Source organism: Melopsittacus undulatus, chromosome 3, assembly GCF_012275295.1.
Source record: "Melopsittacus undulatus isolate bMelUnd1 chromosome 3, bMelUnd1.mat.Z, whole genome shotgun sequence".
Taxonomy (NCBI): domain Eukaryota; kingdom Metazoa; phylum Chordata; class Aves; order Psittaciformes; family Psittaculidae; genus Melopsittacus; species Melopsittacus undulatus.
The window spans coordinates 93,433,170-93,440,000 of record NC_047529.1 but is presented as its reverse complement, the minus strand read 5'-3'; positions in this window follow the sequence as shown (position 1 = coordinate 93,440,000).

The window sequence follows — 6,831 nt, the reverse complement described above, 5'->3', positions numbered from 1 at the left end:
TAACTTGAGCATTATTAGTAGTAAACTGAATTAGGAATCAACATCCACCACAGTGCATTCTGAAACACAATTAATTTGCTCGAAAAACAATTAATTGTATTTTGAGCCTGCAACTGCTTAGACCTAGTGTCAAAAAGGACTGTTTCTCACAAATAGATACCTTAGTTGTTCCATTTATAGCTTTCTATCATTTAATCCTTGCTGCCTTTGACAAGGGGTGCTTCTTGGCTATAACAAATTTCCAAAAGAGGATTGTGGTTTGGCAGTTGTCAAACCACAAGATAACATTGGCTGCTGTGAAAAAAAAAAAAGTAGTTTTATGCAAATTGAGATGATCTGCCACGAAAGTACACAAAAATTGGACTAAATATCAAGAAACACAATGCAGTATGCATTAGATAATATGAGGAGGTTGGAGTGCTGTAAAGGATGTTGGAGTGCTGTAAAGGTCTGATAAAAACTTCAAGAGGAACCCTACTCGTTCACAGGGGAAAAAATTAACTTCAGAACCACAGACACTTTTTTTCCTTAATAGTTATAGGTAGGCAGCTCTGATAGTCCCCGAGATGTAGAATATACAATTCTAAACACTTTGTTTTTCTAAAGATACCTGGTTTCATCTGTTATACTTAAATTACTGTAAATGTTCCTTAGTTGCAATGTACAGTAGTAGATGTAAATGTACTTAACTGCAATCCAAGAATACATTCCCTTACTGGCACATTTCTGAGAAAGGCTGAAAACATCCTCTGCTCCTTACATTCCATATTAATATAACCCTCTCTCTGTATTAGAACCAGAAGATGGAATCATCCCACCAAGACCAAATTCTGCTCTCAGATATGTGAGAAGTCTGTCAGAAAGTGGTAACAGAAAAGATGGGGTTCAGCTTTCTGTGAGCACACAGTGGCAACTTCTAAGTGATATCATTTCAGGACTCTGGGATTGGCAAAATGTACATGCCAGACACAGGAAACCAAGAAAAATAAGACAAACCACAGAAGCTTCCAAAACTGTATCATTTTTATAGTTTAGTGAGAAGATGGATGTTCTCACTGCAACTGACCTCAGAGAACTAGATTTTTAAGCCAATGAAAATATTAGCTTAGTCTCTGAGTTTTCATATAATAATAGGCACAGGACAATCTAGCTTGGTTTTGATCAGCTTTTAAGACCATAAACCAACCTGGGTTTTGCTTAGCAACACCAAATCAGGATAACAGGTGTTTGTTTGTTTGGGGTTTGTTTTATTTTTTTAATACTGATTACCCTATAAACAAAAAACAAAACCAACCAAATAAAAAATACTCAATGGTTTATAATACTTAGCAGCCATAATCTCAGAGAACAGCATTCTCTATGTTTACTTATAAATCAGTATTTACAATATTTAGTTTTAGCTTAAAAGGGTTTTTTTTAAACGTTCATTGTAATTCAGGTGAACATTGAAGGTTGTTGTATTTACTAATAAAAAATGTTTTTAATATACTAAAGTTAGTGTTAATTCATTTTAAATGGTCTTCATTGGCAAAAAAAGTTGAGACAAACTAACTAAAATTCTATTTAGTTTAGCCAAATTAGCTAATTGCTAAAAAAATTATGCTAATGAGAGAAATGTGCTAACTGACCTCAAAATATCCACACTCGGAGGCATTTGCCAAGTGCCTTGAATGAACAGCTATCTGCTGAAAAGGTATTTGCCAGCTATTCTACTTTAAACTGGTTTCATTTGTGTCACACAGATGGTTTCTGCAACAGGCATTTTTCCCAGTTTGGCCATAAATTCTAAACAAAAGAATAATGAACAAGACAGCTATGGTCTGGATTTTCAGTAACACTACCTTCCATACTAAAACTTCATACCATTTTTAGCCAGCATTGCTAATCCCTATTTAGCAACAATTGTTTCAACAGTTCCAGGTGTGACAACAGTGCCAATTAACCCAATGAAGAAGCTGGTACCGCGTTCTTGATGCCCAAGAATCTTCCCAAGTCAAGGTACTACAGCTCTACACAGAGCAAGTTCTCAGGTTGAGAAGAGTTTCCTCTTTATCTAATGGGTATAAATACAAATAGGGTAGACTTTTTTCCCCCTCTTGACTATAAAGAATCACAATCATTACCTAAATTATTATTACACAATCAACGTATGTGCTATCTCCAACAAGTTGTAGGGAATCTATACTAGAACATGCTGAATGTCCCCAAGATGCCAGTTCTTGGCTTTCTGAGTAGCAGTGTTACAAATTCCTTATGTCTGAGCACTTGCATGCAGAAGTGAACAGGAGAACTAAATATCAATCCAAGTACAATAGAGCATAATCTTCCCTCCCTACCACTTTGGTTTGTGCCAACATAATACTAGTTATTAAAGAAATAGTGCCATTAGTCTAAACCACCATTTAAAGAACTCTATTATAAGAACACAGTTGTATGAAAAGGCTCCATGTATCAGCCATTTTTCTTTTAAAGAAAAGAAGAATCAGTTTTCTAGAAGTGGGCTCTCAATTCATGAGCTGATGAGAAGGAAGAAGCAGTGAGATAAGTGAATCATCCTTGTCATGAGGTTTGTGAAGAACCATAACAGGTCCTCCTGAAATGTGGGCCTTTCCACAATGAGATGCTTTGTGTGTTCAGCTGCATCCTATATCAATTTAGATGTATTATTCTTTTAGTATACTTTTAACGTAACTCACAGAAGCATACAATCATGCCACTAGATGTATAATTTTTATTTGCATTAGTCTTGAACTGGTACTCTGCCAGTTGCATGATTGTATTTGAGTAAATTTCACATGTATTTATCCTAATACTTGCAGCTTTTCTTTGAGCCAGATACAGTAGAAAAATCATGTGGACAAAGACAAGTCCTTTCCTTTGTCTCTAGATACACACTTCAAATCTCTGCAGACTCATCCTTAGAGAACAGGACTGGAACACATCTTATTTTCATTTTACAAACTGCAAAGCCAAACATGGGAAAGGATAAAGTTTGCCCAGGATGACTCGGGTGACGGCAGCAAAGCAGGAATTCCAATGGACTACTTACAGACAACTGAGCAACTTTAATTTGCTAGTATAAAAAGCTGTTCCAATTCATCTAACTTGAAGAGAAGCAGTAAACCCCTGACTAAACGTTTGAAAAATGCCTTAGCTAATGCTATTCTTGATAATTTGGTTATCTATGAAATAATGTTAAGATGTAATTTATGTTCTGCTTATTATTTGCAATTCTCTCACTTTAGAGTATAAGGAAAAAAAATTTTTGCATACTTCCTTATCTAAAAAGAAGCATTTGCAAATACAGGAAGTAGGAAAGGTAATTGTTTCTTAAAAATCACTACCATAATGCTGTAACAGCTAACTGCAGACACTGCAGGAATTAAAAATACATCATCTGGATTTTTGAGTTTCTAGGAAGTAGTCTTATTAGCCTTGAGTTTAAAAGCTCTGTTAAATGACATAACACATGTTTTCAAGTGCAATCCAATTCTTAGTTTTCATTTGACTTGACAGAATTTCATAATTATTGTTTTGAAAGTGCTGACCAGTAAGAATGTGGCAACAAAATGCTAATGATTTTTGTTAGAAAGTTTAGTTTAAAAATGAAGTAGAAAACTTCTCTGGTGTTGACAACCAATAAGTTTGGCTGTCTGTGGTCTATGTAAAATTGATTCATTAATCTCATTTGTAACTAGCTCTGTTTGGCATATATATGCTTACAATGGGAGCAAGGGGCAAGCTGCACAGGTTTCTAACTACCAAGTAGTCTAAAGAAACAAATACCAAGCAATTACAACAAATACCCTTCACCCCCCAAAAAATATTTTAAGATCTAAGCCAGATTTTCTTTCTCTTGCTACCATGGAGGTACTGACACCTCCTAGAAGCAAGTGAGGTGGCCAGACAAAAGCTTCTGATCCACTTCCAGCTGTAAAGTACTGCCAAAAATAAAATTAATTTCGCTTCAAAGTGGTAAGTTCTACTCTATTTCTAGAGGCTCTCTCACTCAGAACTTAATATCAAGGTCTGTTGAGTACTCAAGTCATTAATGAGGAAAGATACTAACAATTTCAGAGAGATCTATAAGAATTAAACCCAATAAGCATGAGCTTGGAAAAAATACATTTAGTCACTCCCTTCATGAAACAACTAACAGATCAATACTATTGAACTGACCTCCTTTAATACAGCACACAAAAATAACACAAGCCAATAAACTAAAGACAAGCCAGACTTACTTAAAAAACTAAAAAGCAAATCCATCATTTGAATGCTTGTGCTATTACAGTCGTTTCAATGATTTCTCCTTCACTGCAAGTAGTTAAAGTGGATGTTTTCTAAAAACCAGACTCTGGTGCTCCCTGAGATACTGGACTTGAAATAAGCTGAACAAAATCCTAAATACCTGTTTAACAAGAGCTGTATAGCAGTTCATACTAACTCCCACTGTTTTTAAAGTAATGCAAAGAAAACTTCTGATTTTCCCAGACTCAGTCTTGTCTGTCTTTTGATACTGCTCTATGTACCTCAAACATTTCGAGTGCCTTGCTGAAGGCCATATATATATTTGAAATACTGAACACAATTATTTCAAAGGCATTAAAGAATCCTTCCCAAAACAGGACCTCACACAGGTATATGCCATATTCCAAGCCCAGAATTTTACATCTGTTAGAAGTATGAGTTTAGCCTGGAGCAGAGAAGTCTGGGGAGAAAGAAATCTATTGGAACAGAAACTAATCCTTTACACAAGACAAGTCCCCTGACAAGCATTTTTATACTCCTGACCTAATGTTTCCTACAGTCTCCTATATGAAGGAAGAAAATATGTAGTCCTACATTCCACAGAGAACTGGAGATCAACTGTAGTCAGATGCTGGATTTTGGGATGAACAAACTGAACTCAGCAATCCTACTCTAAATGGGGCAATAACCCACATAATTTGCTGCAGAACATTATTCTTCAGTCTAAAGTGAAGGTCAAAACTTAGGTTTAAGAAGTGATCAAAAAATAAAACACAATAGAAGTAATTTAGATGGAGCATCAGTTTTTAAACTGATAGTGCATTTTATTGCATTACATAAGCTATTCAGGGCACAGTAGAAGTGTCCTAATCTGTTTCTCACAGATATATTAGTTGCATCTCAAATTAATTTAACTTGCCTTCTTGTAAAACCCGACAAAATTGACCCCGTGTCTGGAATATGTATTCTGTGGACACAAAAAATGATGCGAACTGTTTTAAATACATGCCTTCAGCATGGAATTCCTCAATCGCTACTAAAATATTCCTTAATTGAGAAGAATGTTATACAGGATTTGTAATAGTAAGAAAAATACCTGCTTAATACCTCTCCTTCAGTAGTTTCAGAGGAACTCACCACATACTTCGTGCTTTATGGTGCAAAACACTAGGAGAGACAATCCTTTCTCAAGGTTCTTTCAAAGCAATATTGCCACAATCAGCCAAAAAAAAAATGCTTAAAACTCTGAAAACTTCCAGAAAATTACTTTTCTACCTGAGCTTCAAAGAGACAAGTTTTAGATGTCTATGGAGATATACATAGATATGTGTGCACATTTCTTCAGCAGTTACTTCCTGCTGCAGCTGTTCACCTCTTCTGATTTCCAACACCCTCTTCAAACTTGATCCCTAGAATGGCTGTTTTGTTATCAACTCTACCTGCTGGTTTTCCTTTTTATGATAAATTGTTACTTTTCCTCACATCTTCCCTTTCACCTTTAAGTTTTCATCATCCAGTGCAACTGTTTCTTGTGTGCAGAATTCATTCTACTTCTGGCACAGCACAAACACATATTCTCTGTGGAGTCATTGTCTGTCTGTCTTGCAATTCCTACCAGTGCTATTCTATATATTCAGAAGGCTTTACAACATATGACCTATCCCACAGATATGGAAGTTGCTGTGACTTACCAAATATGACCATAAAAGATAAAGGTCTCATTAGACCTAGCGCCTGATCATCTAGAGTTGTTTCTCATATTCTCATGACGATTCTGTTTTGCCATCCATAATCCCTAAAATATGTCATCAATATTTTATAACAGAGACATTTGAAGGCTGTATTTTTGATGGCTGTTATTTAAGAGTACTTAGATATAGTTAAAGTTTTTAACTTGAACTAAATCCAGAGGTCCACAAAGATGCTCAGAGGACTGGAGCACCTCTCTTATGAGGACAGGCTGAGAGAACCAGGCTTGTTCAGCCTGGAGAAGAGAATGCTCTGAGGAAACATTAAGAGCAGCCTTCCAGTACTTAAAGAGGACTACAAGAAATCTGGAGAGGGTCTTCTTATAAGGACACATAGTGATGAGACAAGGATAACGGCTTTAAAATTGAAAGAGGGTAGATTTAGATCAGATATTAAGAAGAAATTCTTTACTGTGAGTGTGGTGAGACACTGGAATGGGCAGAGCAGCTGTGAAAGCCCCATCCCTAGAAGTTTTCAAGCAGGTTGGACAGGGCTTTGAGCAACCTGGTCCAGTGGGAAGTGTCCCTGCCTGTGGCAGGGGCCTTGGAACCAGATGATCTTGAAGGTGCTTTCCAACCCAAATCATTGCATGATTAAATTTATGTACTCTAGCAATAGTAATTCAGCACTAGCTCATCCTATACCTGTATAGCACTTTGCAGCTAAAAAATCAGGAATTACTTTTTGTCTTGCCTTTCCCTTCCCACACTTTCTCCTATCCTCTTGCTATCATATTAAAGCTCTTCCTAACTCTGTACTTGAAAATACATTGCCTGGTTTCTGCATTACCTATCCAGCTGGCGTATTCACCCTGTCATCTCACTGCCAAACTCA